The 25,642-nt window shown below is 44.2% G+C and overlaps 1 protein-coding gene across 4 annotated transcripts in view; it reads left to right on the top strand.

The window, feature by feature from the left end:
- Reps1 (RALBP1 associated Eps domain containing 1) overlaps positions 1–25,642 on the top strand; it is a 69,266-nt gene that overhangs the window by 5,973 nt on the left and 37,651 nt on the right. The gene's annotated exons all lie outside the window — the stretch shown is intronic.

Below are 25,642 nucleotides of genomic sequence, written 5' to 3'. Positions count from 1 at the left end.
CCTTTTGGGTCAGCGTGCTGAGCAGTAGCTGGAAGAAGTGTTGAATAAGATACTAACTTAATGCGAGGAAAGCAACAGCAATGAAATGGAAACCGGCTTTTCTCTTGAAACTCACTTGAGTTAGTTATGAAATCTGTTAACTAGTAAAATAGCTGAAGTGGAATTATAAACCTTATTTATGCATCGGATATTAGAACTATAACCTTACTTATGCACCAGATATTAGAAACAGTAAAATGTCAGTTTGCTGCTCTCAAGACATGGGTTTTTATTTTTTGTAAGTTCTAAGTCACTGTCTATAAAGAGTAAAACTGTACACCTGAGTGGGTCAGACGTCCTCCATGCACTGCTGTAAAGAGTACACACACCGAGTTAGCAGGCATCCCCATGCCCTGCACATATGAGGAAGCCACAGCTGTCGTCTTCACAGTGTCGGCCATGCTTGCTTCTGGAATTCATGTGCTGGCTGGAGGCTTGCCTTCCTTCATGCCCAGCGTCTTCATGTTGGGGACCTTACTGCAAGCACTGTGACAGTAGGAAAGAGCATAAGGAGTACCAAACAGAGGCCGGCCTCAGCCAGTTCTGTGACCGCCACAGTCGGTTCACCTGAATCACCGCACATGAAGTGGCCGGGGTGGGTTTTCTGGACTCCTGATTGAAAAGATTGTCTTTTCCCACGGTGGCTACTCTGTCCAGCCTTACCCATGAGAAGGCACGCGGTGTGTGTGCTGCCCACCGCTGTAACACTTCAGCTGCGCTCTTTGCAGTCCGTGAGTGACCTAAGGCGGGAAACCTATTCTGTGGTGACAGCTGGCATGCTGTGGTGACAAACAGAAGAGGAAACTAAGGCGAAGATTGTATGAGTTCTTCAAGGTGTCTGACCAGTGAGTGCTTGAGATGAGAAATGCGCCTGGCCTCCAGCCTTTATCCTTTCTTATGGTGCAAGTTCTGCGGCCTTGCCTCAGTGTGGTGGCCCGAGTGAGAATGGCCGCTGAGGCTCACACGTCTGAGTACTCGGGTCCCAGTAGGTAGAACAGTTTGGGAAGGATTGGGACATTGGACCTTTTTGGAGGATGTGTCACTGGAGATGAGCTTTGTGGTTTCAAAAGACCCTTTGCCCGTTGTCTCTCTTGGCCTCCTCCTTGTGGGTCAGGGTGTGAAGTCTGTTACTCCTGTGCCCTGCACGCCTTTGCTCTGTCATGAACATTAACCCTTTGAAACAGCCCAAATAAAGGCTGTCTTCTGTAAGTGGCCTTGGCCATGGTGTTTTACCACAGCAACAGAGAAGCACAGGGCACGGCGATGGCTGTCTTCATTAGGGTCTTCCTGTCTCCCTCTGAGGAGAGATGTGTCTGGCGAGGCTAACGCCTACCGTATCCTTTAAGGTTGGTAAATTGCAGGGCCTGGACTTTAAAAATGTGCATCTCTTCTGCTTTGTTTCAAGAGTTATCATACATTTAATTTGAAGTGTGTGTTGTTAAGGGACAAAGTCAGATTTTGTTATTGTGGTTTTTGAGTTATTGAATCCTTAGGGATTCTGGTGAACACATTGGACATCTGCTTAGAAGACACAGTTATGCAACATTTTACATTTAATCTGGTGTTGCCGGCCTGTCCTAGCCTGGTTAAGCTCCAGAGCTCCCTAAGTTAACACAGTCTTATAGTGCGAAACACTGAAGACATCTTTCTCAAGTCAGTTTTATATAGTACTTCTGTGGCCATGCTTGTAATCAGCTGTTGTCTCCACCACTGTGTGTTGTACCTGTGGTAATGTTGAAAGGAACGGTGTACACACAGAGAACCATTGGTGAGAGGATAGTGAGACAGAGGTGAGCGGGAACACAGCTCAGGGCAGGATGGGCAGACAGTGATAGGGATGGGGGGCAGTGAGCCGCAGAGCAAGGGAACTGTCTGAAGCTATGACGAGACTATGTGTTGAAGATGAGAAGCTGTGACATTAATGGACAAAAGAACAAGGAAGGAGCCAGTTACTCTGGGGAGTTACGGTTTTAATGGAATCAGAATCTATAAAGTTTTATTCAGAGGAGTAATATCTAAATTCTGTTTTTAAAGACCTCATAACTTTAAAAAAAGGATTTATTTATCATATATACAAACATATATATAATATATACATATATGTGTGTGTGTGTGTGTGTGTGTGTATTTGGGGGGGTCTGTCCTCATGCACATCAGAGGAGGGACCCAAATTTTCTTACAGATGGTTGTGAGCCACCGTGTGGTCCAACTCAGTGTGTCTGGAAGAACAGCCAGACTGCACTTCATCCCTGAGCCATGTCTTTAGCTCTCCTCCGCACTCATAACTTTATAAGTGAAGAGAGTACTGAGGACGGTGAACAGATTGGTCAGTGGATATGCGGGAGTCCACATGGGAAACAGCAGTGGCTTAGATTACAGAGAGGCAGTAGGAGGGGGAGTGGTAAGATTGTTTAGTTAGAAATAGGACGCCATGGTAATGAGTTTGATATGGAACTTGAGAGAGGAGGAGGAGCATAAGGGTATTGTTGGTGTTGGGAAGGAGTGGGGTTTAGGGGATGCTATTTTGGTAAAAGAGTAGTGATGCATTTGCAAGTTCCCTTTTGTTCACTTTAAATTATGGAAATCTGTGTCATGAACTTTACCATCGATGACCCACACATCTTGAGAAGATATTTATCTCTTAGAGGAAGAATTGAAGATTTTTAGATTGTTGGCAAATTGAAAACAGTAACTGATGAAAATATTGAAGAAAAGACTATAAAGAAAAAAATGTCTGGAATCGAGTCTCAAGGACCACTGAACATTTCAGGTTGGGAAGCAGAAGCCTTAGGGTGGGAAGCTAAGAACAAGCAGGGTGGTTGGAGGAAGGTGGGGATGCAGGATGCACATCCTGCCCAAACTGCAAGTGTTCATGCGGTGAGCACCAGCTGCTGAGCCTGGCTGAGAGACTGAGAAATGTGGGCAGAGATGAAGCCATTGGATTGGTTTAGAAACTCAATGTAGCTTCCATACCCCTGTTTCATGGACTACTTTCAATAGATGCCAGGTTTGAATGACCTGGGGATTAGATAGCCAAGGGCCTAGAGGTAGGGCCTAGAGGTAGCTTTTTGAAAAGTCATTTGCCCATGAAAGTGAACAGATCCAGGGCAGACCCAGCTGAATTGAGGGGAGGAGTGAGATTTAAAGGAAATCTTCACAGAGGCATAATTACAGCTGTTCCAGCTGTTTTCCTGCTCTCTTCATAGTCGTCTTCCTTCTTTTCCTCAGCAGTCCGGAGAGAGTAGGGATGGTCTGGATCCTGACCACGCAGTCTTCTGGGAGGAAAGAGCTCATTCTTTCGATTTTAACCCAGGGAGGCAAATAGGAAGGTATGTAGATTTAGTGGAGAAATGGTCCAGCCAGTGGCTTCTGCTTTCTCCCGAGACAAGATTAATAGTGTAGTTTCAGAAAATCAACATACAATACGAGGAAACATTTGTTGTAGTGTCAAGAAGATCTAAAGTTTTAGGGATGAACTATAAAATATTTAACACAAAATCTGAAGATTTAAACTGAATATGTATCTAGGTTGGGAGGCTGAATATTAATATGTAGATTTTAACAAAAATCCTTGTGGTTTGTTGAAACAGTTAAGCCAGTCCCAAAGACTTATGAAGAGATACAGGAACAAAATTGGAGACTTGATCCTTCTCATTCTAAAAATTGACTACACTGCTATGCTAACCAGGACAGGATGATTGACCAAAGATTAAATGCATACATAGATCAGTGATCAGAATTGAGAATTCAGAAATAAGCCTTTATATGTAAGACTAGTTTATTTTGTGGGGATGTGCGTGGATATTTTATTGGGAAAAGGGTATTCTCAGCAGATGCTTCTAAAATGGCTAGATTCCTGTGTACTTAGGGGAAAATGTACTTAAGCATTTTGTTTATAAATCACAAAATAACAAAATATACAAAACTTAAAATAGATTATGTGCTTAATTGCAAAATTTAAATCCATGAAACTTCTAGATGAGTGACTTTGGGTTAGCCTGAATTCTTACATATGACACTAAGATCATATGAACTTTGAAAGAAAAAAAAGTATGAATTGGATTTTATCTAAAAAACGTTCTTAGCATTTAATATTGCAGAAGATACTTAAGAAAGTTCAAAGGATATAGACTTGGAAAGATTTGCATATTATAAACATGGTAAAGGTCTTTCATCTAGAATATGTTATTACTAATTAGGGAGCTGCGTATTAAACCACAGTGATATACTGTCACTAGAAAGGCTGTGGTTAAAGTCTGATAATACTTAGTATTGGCACTGTGAAAAGAGACAGTACTTTCACACTGCTCCGGGGAATGTAATCGTCACCGAGCTGTGTTGTAAAACACTGGCTTTAAAACGAGCATGAACTTCCTAGGAATAAGATACTGTACTCCTATGCATCTACCCAAGAGAATGAGAAAATGTTCCAAGCGTTCTTTGTTAGAAAATTTACAAATGCACTATTCTATAGCAAACCTGGAAAAAACAACCCAAGTACCCATCAATTAGTAATTAGCAAATAAAATGTTATATCCATAAAGCAAAATAATACTCTGCCATCAAAAGGAACACAAATTTGATATACATTGCAACAAAGATAATGGAAGAAACATACTAAATAAGAGAAACCAGACATAAAAGAGTACCCGTTGTATTGCATCATATGAAATATTTGAAAACTACCTACGGAAAAAATGTCTGGAAAAGATCCATAGAAACAGATAGTGATGGAAACAGATATTGATGGTTCTCTAATGCCAGGGCAGAAGGGGCAGCCTGGAGGGAATCAACTTTGGGATAAGAAAAATGATAACCGCGGCTTATGTGATGGTATTCAGCACTAACCTCTGCAAGCTGTATTGTGGTTGAATTTCATGGTGTGAAAACTGTGCTTCACAGCTCTTTTTTTTTTAAAATCATGAATTTGTCATTTTGAAAGTGTCATGCACTATGGATTTTACTGTGAATATAGTTTTATTTATCAAGCTTCAGCATAATTTAATGCAAACTGGCGTTTGGTGAGGGACTTAGGTTTTGAGGATAGACGTGATCTGTAGCTTGTCACACGAAGAGTTGTTAGCACTGTCTGCTGGTTTGGCCGTTTTTGCTCTCATAACTTACACTGGCCCAGATATACTGTGTAGTTGGGGGTCACCTTGACTTCCTGGCCCCGCTGCCTCCATCTTCCAGTGCTGGGGTAACGGGCACGCAGCACCACGTCTGAGCACCAGTAATGAGTACCGGCTAGCATTTGTGCATTCTGGTCTGTGTGTCAGGACTGTTCTTCACACTCTGTATATATGAATTTCCTCCTCGAAACTCAAGTGATCCGTCCGTGTTGGCCTCTAGAGAGCACCAGGTCCACGAGATGCCATTATAGTCAGTTCACCTACTCTGTGAGCACCGTGTTTGTTAGAAGGGGCTAGAAATGAAGACGTAGGCCGAATCTGGACCAGTTTCTGTCTGGACTTTGGGTGCAGATTACGTGTTTGTATACTGTATACTGCTGTGATAAAACATGACTGGGGACCTTACACAACGTTTATGTGGGGCTTCTGGCTCCAGAGGGTTAGAATCCATGATGCTGGGACAGAGGGCAGGAGCCTGGAGCCGCAGCCAAACCACAGATTGGAAGCAGAGAGGACTAACTGAAAGTGGCAGGAGTTTTGTGATACCTCAGAGCCCACGCCCAGTGACATTCCCCCTCCAGCAAGGCCACATCTCCTGATCATTCCCAAAGAGCCACCACTTGGGACCAAGTATTCAAGTGCCCAAGACGCAGTGAGCGTCTCATCCACACCTCACAGATCATAGGGCACTTATATACTTAATTGGGATGTCATAGTTTCTGGGAAATGACAGAAATGTAGTACCCCAAATATGAATTTAAAATAATGATGTCTGGCAAATTACAATCTTAATGCATAGTAGTCTCTACTACTTGGTGACTGAAAAATCAGTCTGTCACTGTCCTGACTCTGTAGACAGCTGGCTTTAGATGAGCATCTTGGTGGCGTCTCCATTTAATTCCTGAGTTTTCCTAGGTAGCCAGATCTTGGGTCCAGACATCACAATTATGCTCCTTTGTGTAAAAATTGGTTGTAAAGAATACTGCTCTAATAGTGATTTGATTGTCACTACTGTTTGCCTGTGAGCTAAGCAAAAAGTCAACATGGATGTTGACATATCAGTAGACTTGAAAAGGGAAATTATTGCCTAGAAACACAGAGCATTGGTGAGGGTTTTTTATGTTGAGTTCATGACTTGGGGGCCAAGGACTCCATGTTTTGAGGGCATGTTGTGCTGCTCCATTATGATCTAGAGTGAGTGTTTGTTCTAGAGTATTACGTTATGTCTCATAGGAAAACATTAAACCTTTGTAACTTTCCATGTCAGCAAACATTGAGCTTAGTCAAAATAGAGCAGACTTTGGAATGTGACAGCTTCCGACTCGAATCTCTGCGTGGTGCTTATTAACTTCTCAACCTGATCTGGTAAGCGAGCCTAGCGAGACTGTTTCCTGTTAATCCCAGTTCTGGAGGATTGGTAATGGACGCCAGCCGGAAGCGTGTGTGGACAGTGAGCATGGGGTCTGGTTCTTAGAATGAGACCAGATAGGTTTCATTAGCTCAGCCCTGCTCTGCATGAGGACCTGGAATTTGCAGTGTCTTCCTTTAATAGTAGAAAGGCCGTGACACCTTTGCTGCTGGCACAGGGCTCTCCCGTCTCTGAGCCTGCCAGTGATCCTTTTACTTTCCCTGCGAGTGTGCAGTTGAGTCGAGGGCTTTTCCAAAGTGAAATGCACACAATAAAGAGCCCTGTTCAGGTGACTGTGAGGTGGTGAGCCCATGGCGCTGCAGAACAGCGGTGCTGCCGACAGATGCAAGCAGAGCGAGGAGCTCCTGGCTGTTGCTGTTTTGGGGTTTTGGGGGGTTTGTTTGGAGGCATGATGCTGGATTTTAGATACATAGAGTAAGATACCATGTTCGCGCCATCTAGGCAACAAGGTTAGGTGGACTTTGAAAGGCTGACGGTGGCAGTTGGGCGGTATAGAAGCATGTGCCAGGTAGCGGGTAGTTCCTCAGGGGTAGACTTAGTGGTAGAGATGTCTCCCTGAGTTTAGCATCAGTGAGGGTAGTGCTAGTGTGTCCACTGGGGCACAGTAGGTCTTACTACATGAAGCTCTCTGTATACTGGCTTTGAGTTTGTGGTGGTCCTTACAGCTGTCTCCCAAGTGCAGGGGTCAGGGTGGCTGTGTGGAAATAGTATCTCTGTAGCGTCATCTCTACAGAGCTGGAGCAGCAGGGCTGTCAGGAGAACTGACCCCAAGGAATTGGCCCACGGGCTTTCTGACCTACCAGCTCTTGAGGATCATCAAAGCATGCGTTTCCTTAGAAACTGGGCAAGGCTAGCGGTATGTGGTTCCGGCTGGGGTTAAGTGGGTGCTGTGCCGTGAGAACCGTAAACTCCAGGGATTTGTTGGTGCCAGCGGACGGGTCTGCTGTGCTGCTGCAAGGACCACTCCTCAGCTGAAGACAGCCCCTGTGTGTTCAGGGGCCTTGGAGTCACTTGCAAACAGCTAAAATATACAATCACCCGCTTATTTTCTCACTTCTTATCATTGCCCTTAGCCACGTATTTCAAATACTCATCTGGGTTTCCAAATGTCATAAATTATTTGACATTTACAAAGCCCATTGGTTCTGTAACTGATAATCGGTGGGACCTTTCTGTACATTTTTGAAGAGCATAACTTTCATTAGCTGAAGAAAAGCAAATCAGTACCTACTCAGTAAGCATAAAGAAAACGTATATATTTAAAATCTTACGTGGTATGTATGTGAGTGTGGCCTAGAGAACCATACTGGGGATGCCTCTTGCCTTCCACCCTGGTGAGGCAGGGCCCTTCCTCCTGCAACTGTGCTGGTTGGGAGCCGCCTCTGCTGCTGCTGGTCTTGCTGCAGTGGTGCTGGGAATACACTGCCCGCTGAGCCGTCTCCCTGGTCATTCCTGACCCTCAGATCCTAAGCATCCCTTCTACACATGGAGCTGTCTAATCTTACTGACCTTCACTTTCTGTGTGTGCATGCATGTGTGTGTGTGCGTGCATGTGTGCATGCAGGTGTGTGTGTGTGTGTGCGAGTGTGCGTGCGAGCGTTTGCATTCCTGGGCGAGCACGTGTGTGCAGGTGTTTGAATATGCAAGTGTGGAGCCAGAGAAACACTGGTGGGGAGCCTGTTTCCTTCTGACCTGTGGGCCTGGGGACGGCGCTCAGAAGGGCGAGTGCCCGCCCTGCCCTTCCAGTCTTGCAGGCCTCTGAATTTTTTGAGGGCTTGCTTAGCTTCACAGAAGACTGAAACTTGGCTGAGTTCCATAATATGCTTTCTATATTCTTACTATATAGACAGCAGCTTGTGCCTGAAGTATGAGTATGGTCAACCTGTATAATGTGTTAGTGAAGGAAAGAGGCAAGGCCTGAGGCATCGGAGGGCCCTCGGAAGTAACTCGGCTCAGTGTTGAGGGCCTTAGAGGAGGAAACGAAGGCGACTCCTGAGCAGTCTGTAGATTGCGCCTTTTAAAATGTTTTCTTGTTAAGTTTGGACTGGTTCCTGCTGGCACGTTGTTTTACACTCCTTGTCATTTCTTACTATATTCTTCAGGCATAGAGCGAAGCTCTTCTCATGATAAGTTCCTTTCTTTCTTTCTTTCTTTTTTTTTAAGATTATAAACCAGCTCACTTCTAAAGTCCTTTGATCTCATTTGTCACGGAAGTATTTATCTGTAACAATCTGAATCAAGGTACAAACAGTATTATTGTATTATATGAGGTTAGATATTCAAGATAACAATGTAGTACTCACATATAAAATACCATGTTTGTGTGTGTTTGCTTACGTATTTGACCTCAGCTTCTGGAACTTCCGTGATCGTCCCAGCAGGTAGCTCTCCATCTGCACTTTTCCAACACTGCCCTTTATGTTCGTGCTTGTGTAACCTTCAGTGTTTTCATTTGTCATCTGTACATTGACAGATATGGCCGAAGCTGCCGAGATAACCGCCGTCAGGAACACCGAATACACTTACACTGCGTTAAGGCATTGTTACCTCAAGATTTTGTGTTTGCTTTAAAAAAGTCTTCTTGTTTTTGATTTGTAGCATGGCTTAGTTAGAGATGTACTCTAGTGATAGAATGATGTTCAGAACCCTGGCTTGATCTCTAGCAGGAGCTAGGGACAGAGAGGGGGACATGCCATCGCCTACTTTAGCATTAGGCTTACATGAGTATGTCTGTGTAGATTCATAATATAAATAAGGAGTAGGTTAGTGGTGATTTCCATTTAACTAGTTCTCTTGGAGTAAGGTCAGAATTCTCCCAAGAGGTACGGTGAGAGGAGTCTTTGAAGTGCACTAGGTAACTAGTCAAGCTCTGTGAGCACAAACTCAAGGCTGTTGGCCTATGGTTTTGGTTTTGGTTTGGGGGGTTTTTTTGGTTTTGTTTTTTAAAGGTGCCTGACAGCTTTCCTCCTATGTCCGGCTCCAGCCTGATTGGCATCCTAACGTGGACTTACTTTATGCGTCAGCTCAGCAGTCCGTCTGTCTGTCTGTGGCAGAGCTCGTGCTTCTCATCAGGCATCAGGCTGCATCCTGCCTGCAGCACCTCTTTCCACATCCAGGGTGTTCCTCATCCCCATGAACTGCCTTCGCTTTGCTAGGCTTTGGAAGGCTTTGGAGACCCTGATTTGAACAGTGTCATGGATTCTCAGACATGGGATCCCTCCCAGTCAATTGTGTCTCAGGGTTTCTATGCCTCAGTGAGACACCGTGAGCAAAGCAACCTAGGGAGGTAAGGGTTTATTTTATTTTACTCACACTCCATGTGTAACAGCTCACCTTCAGAAGCAGTGAGGGCAGGAGCTCACCCAGTGCATGAACCCAGAAACAGAAGCTGACGGTTTGCCCAGCCTGCTTTCCTACAGAGCCCAGGACCTGTCCAGGGATGGCCCCACCCACAGTGGGCTGGCCACTCCCTCGGCAGTCACTAGTAAAGAAAGCTCTGGAGGCTTGCTGCAGCCTGAACTCAGGGAGGCGTCCTCAGGTGACATAGCCAGTGCAGTGGTACCATGCGGAGCTTGCCCACTGCGTGCTGCGTCACCAGTGCATTCAGAGCTCATGACATAAAGTTCAGATCGTTTTCGCTTCCTCCTTACCTTTTCTTTCTTCTTTCCTCCATTCTTCTCTTCCCCTCCCTCCCATCCTCTTTCTCCCTTCCTTGCTTTTTCTCTCATCCATCCTTCCTTCCACCCTTCCTTTCTTATATCTCTTTTCTCTCTTCCCCCCTCCTTTGGTGTCCTAAGTGGTCTCAAATTCACAATCCTCCTGCCTCAGCCTCGTAAGTGTTGAGATTACAGGCTTCTACGTATCAGAAGTTCAGACTCCTTTTCTTTGCTGATGACCGGAGAGGAGCAGAAATGCACGTGGAAGTGTAGAAAGCACAGACAGCTCTTTAGGGCTAGTTGTTGCTTCGCACATCCACTCAGACCAGGAGGGTGAGGAGCGAGGCCGGCCTCCCCGGGCAGGGAAGTGGAAACTGTGGGCGGTGAAGTCGTGCTTGGCTGGCTTGCTGCCTCGCACTGAGGGTGCTTTCCCCACCCCAGTCAGCATTCTGGGCATGAGGAGAGAGGCAGTGAGAGCAGAACAAATAGCCCTGAGTTCTGAGCTCTGGCTTTGCTGATGTGTTTGCCTGTGTGCCAGTTCCTTCTCCCTTTGAGAACTTTTTTAACCTTTTTTTTTTTTTTTCCCCCGGAGCTGGGGACTGAACCCAGGGCCTTGCACTTGCTAGGCAAATGCTCTACCACTGAGCTAAATCCCCAACCCCCGAGAACTTTTTAAAAGTGTAATAGCAGACTGAGATTAAGAGCACCCGACTGCTCTTCCAGAGGTCATGAGTTCAATTCCCAGCAACCACATGGTGGCTCACAACCATCTGTAATGGGATCTGATATCTGAAGACAGCTACAGTGTACTTATATATAATAAATAAATAAATCTTTAAAAAAAAAAGAAATTTTAAAAAACGAAAAGTGGGAATTTATCTACAATTACGAGGATTAGCTGTGGCAGACTCTGGTGTCCCAATACTGCAGCAGGTTCTTGCTCATGAAATACGATATAACTCACGGAGAGTTTCCGAGTCACGGGGTACAGGTAGAGCCACAAATGAATTGTGGGTGAGGGTGCCTTTACAGTGTCACTTCAGGGTAGCACAGTTCCTAGCCTAGGCCATTGCAGCGTGGGCCATGTCAGAACTGCTCTGCGAATCTGCAGGAGCAGAAGCGGAAGTGGTTGTAAACCTTTGCAGTAGACGAGCCCGCCCTCAGAAAGAGTGGTGGCTGAGGAAGGGAGGCTCTGCTTAGGTTTTCTGTTCACTGCCCACGGTTTTAAACCACTGGAGTCAGAGATCTTTTACTTCTTTGATCCCATTTCCCTCTTGACTTAATTCTGGAAGGAATCCAAACCTGTGTTTCTCACTCATACCTAACAAATGGCTAAGCTGTAATTGGCGTACTTACCAGTGATGTGAGGTGGTTAGTGTCTGCAGTGTCCTTTGCTTCCAGTGTAACTCTCTTGACTCTGCACATCCACTCTTCTCGTCTCTTACTGACAAAGAACAAATGACTCCTGTTTCTGCTTGCTCACCATGGACCCTGTTTTCCCTAAGTACTAGTCGTCTACCTTCTGCATTTGCCTTCTTTTCTTTAAAAGGTTTGTATTGTTACTTTAATGTGCACATGTGTATGTGTGTGCCTTTGTGAGTAAACAAATCTACAGGGCTCAAGTGCTTGCAGAGGCCCTTGGTATGGGTCCCTGGGCCTGGGTTGCAGGGAGTTGAGCTGCTGTGAGTTGTGAGGTGAGTATGGGTGTTGGGAACTGGACTCAGGTGCAGCTCTCTGCAAGAGTTGTGTGTGCTCTCAATCACTGAGCACTGAGCTACCACCACCACCCACCACCCACCCCCCTGCACGCGCGCCCTTTTCCCTTTTGGTTTGGTTTTGGGTTTTGGGTTTTGAGACAGTATTTCTCCATATACCCCTGGCTGGCCTGGATCAAACGCAGAGATCCTTCTGCCTCTGCTGGGATTAAAGGCATGTGCCACTATGTCTGGCTATTCGTAGAGTTCACTTTTATCCTACTTAACCAATCCAGACCTTTCTGTGGGTCTTTCTTTGCCTTATCACCTCCCTTGTTGTTGTCACGGGATGTCGTCTTGGTGGGTACTGTGTCTTTCATCCTGGTGCTGAAGGACTCTGTTTGGTGCCCCCGTTGTCTCCCTGCTCTTTCTCTTCTTCAGAATTAGCCTGGATTCCTTTCTTCTATTCTGCCTCAGGAACCCTTTGAGAGGGCTCATCTTCTCAGTGCTTTCTGGCCATGGTGTTTCCAGGTCTGACCACTCATCGTTGTACTGCTGCGGTGGCCTCAATCCCAGTGCACTCTGCAGTAGTCAGAAGAACGAGCGATTGGAAGATAGAGGGTACTCTTGAGTCCTGGTCTGTGAAGATTATCCTGCAGTTAGCACGCCTGGTTTGCTCTAGTTTTCTGCCTTGCGTTTCTTCATTACAGTCCTTACCCTGCTCTGTTAACTTTCCTATTTGGATTGCCTCTGGTGTTTCAACTTACCGAAAGTCTGTCCTTCTTGATGGTCCAGATCAGATTGCTTAAAGCACTGTTGTGGTGCCCCCCCCATATTATATACCTCTAATAAGTTCTTAAAATAGCAAATATTTACTATGCACTTGCTATAACAAGAATGTTAAGCTAATTGACTTATCTGTAACTTTAAATTTAGAAGTAGGTATTTCCACTTTTCTGCTGAGAAACCTGGAACTCGTAAGAGGCTACATGTTCAATGTGAACTGGGATCAAATCCAGTTCCCCCAGTGTCAGTAGTTACACTTGGGACAGCCCTGTGTCCTGACATATCTTTGAGACAATATACATATTGTTTGCAGTAGGGAAGATGGTCTTTGAACTTTTTGTCTACCTCCCAGTACCCAGTATATTTTGAATATTGATATGAGTACTGAAGAGATTTTGTTGAGGTGTTCAAGTCTGGTTTATTTCTTTGTGTTAGAACAGTCTCCAAGATGTCGACAGAAATGCAGTTCTTTAGACCTGGCCGTGTACTGGAGCCAGAAGGGAGGCGGCAGGCTCAGCCTGTGTTTGTTTCCCAAGTGTGGGATGTGCACCCAGAGAGATAACAAGCACAGTTGCAGAGCTCTCCCTCTTGTTTCTCACATCTCAGTACTCACTAGAGGAGCCAGCCGGCACCGTGCAGTTACCTTAATAAAGACCAGGAAGTCTTGTTACTGCTACAAGCACCTTTAGCAGACAATGGTACCAGGAAGCTGAATAACAGCTTTGTTTTATTGGCGTTATTGTTTTTATTTTCTATTTCTTTCCATTGAGACTTGTTTTTCATGTGTATTGTGACACGAAGTTCCTTTCTTGGTTTGAAGAACATAGTGCAGACAGAGACATACGTTGCAGTACCGTGCTCTGCAGTCGTAGAGAGGAGGCCACATGCCTTGTGGTCTTGTGCAAGTGTGCACTGGGCTCCTGCAGGAGCTTTTTCTGCATTGTGTGGTCTTCAGGACCATTTTAAGGACTTGTGATAAGCACTGGCACTCTGCTCCACAAGTGATAATTGCTCTCACCGCCACACTGTCATCTGTGATTTGTTCATCCTTTTATTAATTCAGATAAAACCTTCATAGAGTTTTAAAGTTGCATTTGAGTTCTCAGACTCACTACACAGGCTTTTCTGTGCGTCCGTTTTCTCATCTGTGCTAGGAGTAGTAACATGGCGCCTGCCTCACAGGGTTGTCTGAGGTAAATGAATTTGAGGAGTACCTTGCCTAGTGCCTCGTACTTGGACTAACCCTGTATAGGCATTTGCCCCCGACATCACCATCACCACCACTACCATCATCATCATCCCCCTGGAGGGAAGATTGAGTTTTGGGGACTCCTGGGCTTTGCTGGTTTATTCATATCATTTTAAGTTGAATGTTTGTGTGTGTGCATCTGACAGAGCTAAGTTACAGATTAGCATTGTCTTACTGTGAGTTATCAGTTATACTGTGAGCCTAACAACAGGCAAGGACAGTAAGAACTAGATCTTTAGTGAAACTACCGTGAGCCACCTTTAGCCTAAAATTATTGTACTGCAAATTACACAAACTCCAAAGTAGGGCACTGATAAACTCCCATCCATTCGGGAGGGGGAGGCGGCTGAGGTTGAATGCACCTTGAAGCTATGTGTGCAATAGCACTTTCTAATGGAGTGACATACCAAGGAACAGCTGATGCGAGCACGCACACGCGCACGCACACGCACACGCACGCACACGCGCACGCACACGCACGCACACACCCTATTAGCAGCAGTTCTTTAAAGATCATGGACTCATAGTTGTGTCACTATACTTACTATTTGTCTTCCAGGTTTTAATGTGTTTTTAAAGGACAAGTAGTGTATTATTTTACTCTCTGAGTCAGTTATGTTTCTAATGGTAAGTTATAAAAGAAGCAGGTTAAGCCAAGCTATTCCATGTTGCTTCCCCCAGCAAACAAAATTGGTCTTTAATGTGGAGGAAAATTGATCCTAATACAAAATTTAAAAATTACATAATGGGAAGTGTTCCATCAAAATATTTAATGCAAAAAACTGTTAAGGCAGTTGGAAAATATAAGTATTTACACTTGAGTTTCACAGAGGGCATTGTTCCTTTGGTGCCCATGTTTAGGACAGGGCTAAGAAAGTAACAAATTATTTTCACATCCTCACAGTAAATTTAACTTCTTTATTTTATTTTACGTCTGATATTTTGGTAGAAGCAGATTCTTAAAGATAGTGTAGTTTCTTATGTAAACAAAGATTTTGTGTGAAACTTGCATTTAGAAAACATTTGCATCTGAGGTAGAGAAGGCCATTTGTCCTATGGAGGCTTGATACCCCAGTGTAAGGGGACACTAGAGTGGTGAGGCAGAGGTGGGCGGGGGGAGCACCCACATAGAGGCAAAGGGACGGGGTGGGGGGTGGGATGGGGGATTTGCAGAAGGGAAATTGGGAAGGGGACAACATTTGAAATGTAAATAAATAAAATAACCAATAAAAAATACTTATGAGAAATGGATTCCCCCCTCCCGAAGAAGGAGGGGGGGGAGAAAACATTTGCCCTAGATCAGATTTTAGTAACAAAGCTTGTGGACTTCCATCTGGGTTTTGCTTTCTGACGAACAGTGCCTCTCTCAGAGACAGTAGGGTAGATGAGTCAGTGTGCCACTGAGCTTGGAGTACACCTTCTATAACATGATTGATGTGGTATTACTCTTAGAATCACTGTCTCTTTCTGGTTATCATCCATATCTTAAAATTGCTAATGGCATGGGTTGTTAGTGTGTTACTCTGAGTTGAGTAGCAAGTAATTATTTTCCATGCCGGTGTTTGCTGCTGGCCACAGGTAATGAGTATAGACCAGAACGATCACTGGGGCTGACTGACCTGATTCTGCTTGTTCACTGGTATTGCCGTCCTAGTGTGTGTGTGGCTCCTGGTTCTCCCCTGGAGGAGCAGTGGTGACCTGTACTGTGCAGTCTGGTTTACTTAACCTCTCTGCTTCTGTTGTCTCTCTGACATGGTCACAGAGTCTATGTCTTTGTGGGCTGTTACAAAGATTAAATTAGCTATAAAGTACTTAGAATGATGCCTGACCCAGTGTGAAATGTTTTATTCTAAACTGTTAGTTTTATAAGTTTCTATAAGGAAATGTTGTGGCTCTCTGTAGGCCCCCATGTAAATCAGGTTTGAAAAGTAGTAAATCTTCTTGAAAAATACTGCTTTTTAACTTAAACATCAGAAGTTTGGCTTTTCATGTTTCAGTATGCACTGTGGGCTCAGTGGATCGCTTGTCTTTGCAGGTTTGGAAGGGCAGGTGAAGGTCAGTGCGTGCAGACAGCCCTGGCTTACATCTCTTGTGCCCTGCATGATTGAATGTGCAAGTTTAGATGTAGGTTTTCTGTTGCCCCTAAGTGTAGGCCACTCACTGGGTTTATTTTACTGAACTGTTTTCAAAAACCACAGCACTGTCCAAAGGTAAACACTTTGAAGTTCAAGTTGCAAAGGTTATTATTTTCCTAGTTATTTTTACTTTTGTGATTTGTTTTCTCCTGTTAGCATGTGCTTGTAAGGTATCGTGGTGAAGGGGTGGGGTGAGGGCTGCTTCCTTTATGTAGCTAATACAAAAAAATGATTTTAATTGGTAATATGGTACTTAGATTGAGGTGCCAATAAACTTGAAAGGGAATCTCAATTTTTCACATTATAGTCCTTATCACTGAGGCTGTCACCGTGTTTTATTTGTTTAGATAACCTTGTAGGCATGATATAGATTACAACCAATAAACTGCTTATCGCTCCGTATGTACTGCTCTTAGCAGGGTAGACAGCTCATGAGTTTATGCCTAAAGCAAGTAGGATTGGTACTGAAAGTGATCACGTATTGCTAAGGGGGTCTTTGCTAACTACCTACTCGTGTCCACGGACTTTCCTGTTTAACATGTTGCCGTAGACCTAGTTCCTATTGACTGACTCAGCCAGCACAGTCCTCACAGTGCCTCTCCTTGGCAGGTAGACTAACTCCTGCCTTCTCAGTAGAGGGCCCTTCTAGGTCCCATAGCAGTACTGCAGTGCTGAGTTCTTAGGAGTCTCTGATAAGACCAATAGGGAATAAAAAGGTTGTAGACGACATTATGGTTGTTAATTTTATTTCTAACCCAAAACAGTTACATCTTTGCCCCATCTCTCCTCTCCCATCACACCTCCCACCCCACCTCCCACCCCACCACTCCCGACTCCACTCCCTCTCCGCCTCTTTTTCATTAGCTAAACACGTGTGGCTTCTGTTGGCGTTGAGGTAAATGCTGTCCCGTTCCCACATATCTGCTTCTGTAAGAAGTCAGCGTTTACTTGGTGCTTGCGGTGCTGTTCATCCTCACTGTTTCCTTTATTTTCAAGTTGAAGGTGAACATCTCTTTATTGTGTCTGTGTCATTTCATAATACCTGTGTGTGGAGAAGTGGATTGGTCTAGTTGATGTGTGTGTTCACTTACACTTTTTGAATATGTTTTCTCATTCTGTGCTTTAATTCTCTGACATAGAACAAGAAGTTGCTATTAAGGTATAGTAATTTTTCTGACAAATTTTTACATTTTGGGGGTGTTTTGTTTGTTTTGAAGTGATCTATAAAATAATATGTCATATCAACAGCACAACATGTAGGTTGTTTATTTACCTAAGGAGAGACTTTGGGATGCTTGGTGGAATAATTCTTGATGTACAAAGGTGTGGTTGAAAAGTACGATGAAGTTGTGAGAAGGGTTTTGAGAGAAAGATGGAGAGCAAGAGAACGTGCACAAAGAGGATGCCAGCTCAGGCTTGTGTGTGTGAAGAGGAAGTCACAGCAGGACAAAGCAGAGAGCAGTGGAGTCCTGACCCGAGGGTGGGAGTCAAAGGTCACTTGCATTGTGTGAGCAAAGCAGTAAGTGATTAAAGGTTTGGATACGAGGTGTAGTGAAGTGGTATGAGGTGCATGCTCTAGTGTAACTGGCAAGTGTTTCCAAAGGTTGGCCCAGTTGTATTTGTACTAGACTAGAGTTTTGGAGGGATCTGGCAATGAAGTTGGTCACCAGGAGGCAGTGAAAGTCACTCAGGAATGCAAGCATGACCATGCCATCAGTAAAAGATGTTCATTATGAGCTTATTCTCCGGACTGTGCTAAATTTAAAGGGCACTCACATATCACATCTAAAACGCTGATTGTGCAGAAGTTGCGGGCAGACTCCTTCCTAGTTACTAGAGATAGGGGAATAGGAAGGCGGCCCAGGGAAAGGGCATTGATCAGTGGGCGTTAGGTTAGTTACAACTGAGAAGTCGTGGTGCGTTAGTGCACAGTAGATGACCGTGGTGAACTTTAATGCACTACATTTTCCAAAAAGCCACAAGAAATGTTTGGAACAATTTCACCACAGAGAAATGACAGACGTTTGAGGAAATAGAGATATTTAGCTAGACTTAAAATGTTATATGATGCTTACATTTGTCAATACACCCTGTAATGCCATTAATACACACACTTTCTGTTTGTGTGCATCTGGGGGTATGTTCATTTTTGTTTTGTATCGGCTACAAATAAGTTAGCCAGTGGTTTCCTTACCTACAATCTCATCACTTTATAGTGAGCTTAAGGCCAGCCTGGCTACATAGTGAGACCCTGTCTCATAAGCACAGCAAGATAAACTTAATTTTAAAAAGGTTACAGGAAAGAGGAGAATTGTGACAGGGGTATGATGGAAAGATATAACTTTATAGGCAAATCTGTTGAATATGATCTCATGCGGAGAACAGTCCAGTTCCCAGACACACACACACACACACACACACACACACACACACACACACACCCCACACACACACACACACCCCACACACACACCACACACACACACCCACACACACACACCCCACACACACACACCCCACACACACACACACCCACACACACCACCACACCCCACACACCACACACACACACCCACCACACCACACACACACACACACCCCACACACACACCACACACACACACCACACACATACACACACACACCCCACACACACCACACACACACACACACCCACACACACACACACCACACACACACACACACCCCACACACACACCACACCACACACACACCCCACACACACACCACACACACACCCCCCACACACACACACACACACACACACACACCACACACACACACACTCACACACACATACACACACACCACACACACACATACACACACACTACCCATACTCACACACACTATACTACACACACGCACACACACACACACACACACACACACACGGCATTATAGAGTATAAATTCTTGAGTAGCAGCAGTTCTCTAAATACTCGGCAATCATCGCTTTCCTCCCTTGGCCAGTTTCACTGGTCTGCTGCTTCCTTGCAGCTATGCATGGGCATGGGTTCTCAGTGGCTGCTGGAAAGAGGGCATCACATTGTTGGCACCAGACATTGGCTCTATATTCTAGGGGGACTGTGAATTCACAATCCTCCCTCCTTAAATCTCTAGAGATCTGGCACGATAGGATTCTGAGAAATTTTTATACTACCACTCCTGACCCACCTCACTTTGAAAACTAATAGCAACTAAAAGGGAGTTTCTTCCATTACATGTTTTGTTTTGATGCAGGATTGCAAGTAGCTATGTAGCCAACCGTGGACCTTGAGCTTCTGATCCTCCGCTGCCTCCCCATAGTGGGATGACAAACCCATGTGTTACACTGGGTTTCTGTAATGGTGGAGGCCCGTGAGCTTGAGGCATGGTAAGCAAGCATTCTGACCACTGACTCCCTCTCCACCTCTATTAGGTTAAACTTCTTCATAAAGGGTTATTGTGGAGAGGGGTTAGCAGTCTCCAGGCGTTCCTGTCTAAGTATTGTACAGAGTTCCCGTGTATTCATTCATTTTTGAGTTCTGATGCCCATGATTCAGCTCACAGATGACCCTTGCAGGAAACTGGACATCTGTTTTTCTCTTGGTCTCTCCTTACAGTGTTTCTGTTCTGGACATCCATGCACTCTTCCATTCTGAGGGTAGGAGCAGTGTTTTCCTGCACATGGCTGCTCCCCATTACTGCAGTGTGAGCGTGCACATGTGGAGTGGTCGAAGAAGGGCATCCATCGGCATATGCCTCCCCTTGCTTGGGCCCTCTGCCCTTTGGCAAGTTGGTCAGTGTGGTGCTCTTCTTTCTCTGTAGCGCTGTCTTGTGAGTTCCACTCTGGCCTGTTCTTGATCTACTTTGTTATGGGTATTTTGCCTGCATGAGTCTTTGTGTACCATGTGCGTGCCTGGTGTTCAAGTCGGAAGAGGGTATCGGATCCTCTGAAGCTGGAGTTGCAGGCAGCTGGGAGCCACCATGTGAGTGCTGGGAGTGTTGGTCCTGGGACCAACCGGAAGGGCAGCCAGTACGTTTCCTGCTAAGCCATGTCCCTGGATCGACTACTTCACTATTTTGGATAGAAACTCTAGACCATTCAGCACTAGCCTAGCATTGTGTGTGCTCAAGGCTTGTCAGTCCCTCCCACCCTTATATTTGTATGTATAGGCATAAAAATGCTCAGTGTTTTGCTTGGGGAACGATTTGGGGGACCATTATTAAAGGGCACTTTGAAAAGTAAGTTTCATAGTATACAAGACACAGGATTACAACTGGAGACTGCTGATGAGGAAGAAAGAAGAAAGAAAAGAGAGACCCATCCCATGCAAAGAGCAAAGCTAACAAACTGAACAGTGGAATTCCATTATGTGAGAGAAAACCATGCTGGCTTTTCTTAAAGGCCTGTAATATGTGGTTCTATCACAGTGGACTCAGTTGTGTTGCCTAAGCCACAAGTTCACGATACTTAGAGGATAATGGAGGCATATTGCAAAAGGCTTTCCATCAAAACTTAGAGTAAATCTAGCTGGGGCTCTAGCTTGTTGATAAAGTATGTGCTTAGCATGCACAAAGCCCGAGCATCCCTAAGTACCACGGTCTCTCAGGAGAATGGATCTGAGGGACCAACTGTAACGTTCAGTCTGAGCAGGGTGGCAGATGACAAGTGATGTGCTTTGTGGTAGAATGCCATTGAAGACAGTCTCATTGTCTACAGCACCCACGTGAGGCAGTGCATTACCTCCCTTAGTTACATTTGCACACACGAATGCACTGCCCTGTCACATAACTTAGAGTACTGTGTGAGTGACACAGTTCTGTCTCCACTTACCTTACAGATCATCTAGTGACCTACAGTCAACTTTATTTCCCTTCCCCAGCCCTGACACTAGTGACATTTTGGTGAACAGAGCATTTATAGCAGACGTCAATACTGGTGTCTTAGGAGTGACACTTTATTCTTCTTGCGTAGTTTTATGGTATCAGGCATATATTTTCTCCTGTTGAGGGGACCTTAAATTTAATCAAAAATCAGTTGGTTACCCTCGTTATATATAACATTCATAACACTGTTGCACCTGAAGTCATCTCTTGCCACTTTGGTCATCACTGCAACTCACAGGATTCACACTGAGAAGGTGTTGATGACTTTACGCCCACCCCCCATCCTGCACAGCACCTTCCAGTACGGCGAGAGCTGGCCATCAAGAAGGACGCGTCCTGTCAGCACTCTGTCCTGGCTTAATCTCTGTGTCCCGTGATCTCTGTACGTGGAGTCTTCAGCAGTAGGACTTACCGTCGCATTCGGGGAGAACCAGGAACAGTAGCCTCGATTGGGTTTTTGGGGGGTGGTCTTGGGGTGCCTCTCATCAGCAGTTCCCGCCAAGGCAAACAGCACATGCACTGAGCCCTTCTTTGCCCACCTTTGCTTCTAGAATGAGTATGATCCCCTTCGCACACTTCCCATAAGGAGAGCAGACGTGTGAAGCTGGCTAAATAGTAGCTTCCCGGAGGGCTTTCCCAGGTATCCTGGCCTTGCTTACTCCTGCCCTTTTCCGCCCTTCTCTCCCCCTTCATAAACCTCCCTCCCCATTACTCCTTTCTTGTTCCATTTTTCTGTGTTCTGCCATCCCTCCGCCCCTTAAGATCCTGACTTTCTTGAACATTGTCTTCTGATTGCTAACAGCCCTTGGCATCTTCCCTAAAACTTAGCAAATGACTGTGGTCTTTTTTTTAGGTCTTTCTTTCTTTTTTTTTTTTCCCCCCGGAGCTGGGGACCAAACCCAGGGCCTTGTGCTTGCTAGGCAAGCGCTCTACCACTGAGCTAAATCCCCAACCCCTTATTAGGTCTTTCTTTTATCTGACATTAACTAAAATATTTTAAATGATTTGTTTTACAAATAAAAGTATCTAAGACATAAAATGATTCCCAAAGAGACATTAGGTGGTCAGAAATGGGAGTGAATTAGAACAATAATTACACAAAAATTGTGTCTTTCCTTTGTTAATTCTGCATTTTTCCCTCATAGATTTTTAGTGTTTTCCCACTGCTTTAAATTCCTTTGCCCATTTACATTTCCCCAGGAGTGCAGCCCCCTAGTGGCAGAGCTAAGAATTTCTTCCAGTGTTAATGACTCAACAAACTCTTTTTCCTTTTATTTCCTACAGATGAGTAGTTGCTGCTGTGACACTACTCACCCGTCAGTTGTCCTTTTGAACTTCTGTGAATACTTTCTCTAGGCAGTGGCATAGCATCTCAGCTCCTCCTTACTGTCACTGAATGTTTTAAGTAAGACAGACACGAATTGCTCAGACAGGATCTAGTGCTAGTGTGTGACAGGCTACTTGGATGGCCTTGCTGCCAGGCCTTTCCCTTGCTTGCTTAGAGTCACACCAAGGTAGTTGATATTATCTGTGGCTATCGCAAAGGGTGTCGTTCATTTTGTATAAAGGAGAGCTACCGATTTTTAATTTTTTTAATTTTAGTTTATTTTGTATCCAACCTCTTTGAGGGTGTTTTTCAGCTGTAGTTCTCTGGTAGAATTTGGGGCTGGAAGCACTTCTATCTACTATCATATCATCTGTGAATAGCAACAATGCTTGACCTCTTCCTTTCCAATCTATATCCCTTTGATGTCCTTTAGTTGTCTCATTGCACTAGACCTTCATTAGATAAGGAGAGCGTGGATAGCCTTGTCGTATCCCTGACTTCAAGTTTGAAGCTTTGAGTTTCTCTACGTTTAATTTAATTTGGTGTTGGCTTGCTGTATATTGCCGTTATTGTGTTTAGGTATGAGCCTTGTATCCTTGCTCTCTCAGGACTTTTAACATGGAGGGGTGTTGGATTTATCATAAGCTCTATCAGCATCTAATGAGATGATCATGTGACTTTTTTTCTTTCAGTTTGTTTATATGGTGGGTTCCGTTGATGGATTTTTGTATATTGAACCACCTCTGCATCCCTGGGCCTACTTGATCATGGTGGATGATGTTTTTGATGTGTTCTTGGATTCAGTTTGCGAGTATTTTATTGAGTATTTTGGCATCAATGTTCATAAGAGAAATCAGTCTGAAATTCTCTTTTTTTACTGAATCTTTGGTTTAGGTATCAGGGTGATTGTGGCCTCATAAAATGAGTTTGGCAATGTCCTTTCTGTTTCTATTTTGTGGAATAGTTTGAGTAGTATTGGTACTAGCCCTTCTTTGAAAGTCTTGTAAGATTCTGCCTTAGAGCCATCTGGCCCTGGGCTTTTATTTGGTTGGAAGACTTTCAAGGGCTGACTGCTTTTGTTTCCTTAAGGCTTATAGGACTGTTTAAACAGTCACCTGATCTTAATTTTCCTAAGTGTTACCTATCTTGACAATCACCCACTTCGTTTATATTTTCCAGTTTTGTGGAGTACTGGCTTTTGAAGTAAGACCTAATGATTTTTTGAATTTCCCTGGTTTTTGCTGTTATGTCTCTCTTTTCATTTCTGGTTTAATTAATTTGGATACTGTCTCTGTGCCATTAAGAGTTGGGTTCGTCTATCTAGTTGATTTTCTCAAAGAACCAGCTCTTGGTTTTGAGATTCTTTGTATTGTTCTCTTTGTTTCTGTTTGATTGACTTCAGCCGGGAGATTAACTATTTCCTGCTGTCTACTTCTCTCGGACATGTTTGCTTCTTCTTGTTCTAGAGCATTTAGGTGTGCTTTTGAATTGCTGGTGTGTGAACTTTCTAATCTCTTTACGGAGACACTTAGTGCTGTGAACTTTCCTCAGCACTGCTTTCCTTGTGTCCCATGAGTGTGGGTGTGTTGTGCCTTCATTGTCATTGACGTCTAGAAAGTCTTTAATTTCTTTTCTTTATTTCTTCCATGACTCAAGTGATCACTGAGTAGAGAGCTGTTCACTTTCCATGAGTATGTGGGCTTTCTGCTGTTGAAGTCCAGCTTTTATCTATGACCTCATGAGATACAAGGGGTTATTTCAGTCTTCTTTGTGACAAATTATGTGGTCAGTTTTGGAGAAGGTTCTGTGAGGCGCTGTGAAGTATTTGGGTGAAAGGTTCTGCAGATATCTGTGAGGTCCATTTGGGTCATAACTTTTGTTATTTTCACTGTGTCTGTTTAGTTTCTGTTTTGATGACCCTCCACTGATGAGAGTAGGGTATTGAAGGCCCCAGTATTATTATGTGAGGTTTGATATGTAATTTAAGCTATAGTAGTGTTTCTAAATTTGGGTGCTCTGATACTTGGGGCATAGATGTTCAGAATTGAGACACTATCTTAGTGAATTTATTCCTTTGATGAGTATGAAGTATTCCCATCTTTTTAGATTACTTTTGCTTGAAAGTACATTTTATTAGATATCGGAATGGCTGCTCTAGCTTGTTTCTTGGGTCCATTTGATTAGAAGACCTTTTCCAGCCCTTTACTGTGAGGCAGTGTCTGTCTTTACTGCTGAGGTGTGCTTCTTGTACGCAGCTAGTGGTGGATCTGTGATCCAGTTTCTCACGGGGAGTTGAGCCCAGTGATGCTGACAGGTACTAATGTCCAGTGAGTGTTCGTTCTTGTTGTTTTGGTGGTCGTGGTGGTGGTATTGTGTGTGTGTGTGTGTGTGTGTGTGTGTGTGTGTGTGTGTGTGTGTGTGAGAGAGAGAGAGACAGAGAGAGAGAGTGTGTGTGTGTGTGTGTGTGTGTGTGTGTGTGTGTGTGTGTGTGTGTTTCTCTTGGTTTTTCTGTGAAATGATTAATTTCTTGTGTTTTTCTTAAGTGTAGTTACCCTCCTTGTTGGACTTTTCCTTCTATTAACCTCTGTAGGACTGGATTAGCGGAAAGCTATTGTTTAAATTTGGTTCTTTCATGGAATATCTTGGTTTCTCCATCCATGCTGATTGAAAGTTTTTCTGGGTATAGTAGTCTGGGCTGACATCTGTAGTCTCTTAGCCTTTACAAGACACCTGTCCAGGACCTTCTGGCTTTTAGAGTCTCTGTTGAGAAGTCTGCCTTTATGTTACTTGGCCTTTGCCTTGCAGCTTTTAGTCTTCTTTGTTCTGTGCATTGGTGTTTTGATTACTCTGTGGCAGAAGGATATTCTTTTCTCGTCCAATCTGATTGGTGTTCTATAGGCTTCTTAAACATTTATAACCCTCTCTTCTTTAGATTAGGGAAGTTTTCCTCTATGATTTTGATAAAGCTATTCTGTGGGCCTTTGAACTGGAAATCTTCTACCTCTTCTGTTTCTGTTATCCTTAGGTTTAGTCTTTTCACAGTGTCCCAAATTTCCTCCATGTTTTGTGTTACCAACTTTAAAGGTTTGATGTTTTCTTTGACCAATGTATCAGTCTCTTCTATTACCTGAGATTCTCTCTTCCATCTCTAACATTCTGTTGGTGATGTTTGAGTCTGTATTTCCTGTTCTCTAACCTAGGCTTTCCATCTCCAGGGTAGCCTCCGTTTGTGTTTTCTTTATTCTTTTTCCATTTTCAGGTCTCGAATAGTTTTATTCAGTTCCTTCACCTGTTTGATTGTAT

The sequence above is a fragment of the Rattus rattus genome, chromosome 2 (genome assembly GCF_011064425.1).
Source record: "Rattus rattus isolate New Zealand chromosome 2, Rrattus_CSIRO_v1, whole genome shotgun sequence".
NCBI lineage: Eukaryota > Metazoa > Chordata > Mammalia > Rodentia > Muridae > Rattus > Rattus rattus.
Note: the sequence above shows the minus strand (reverse complement) of the source record. Positions and strands in the feature narration are given on the sequence as shown.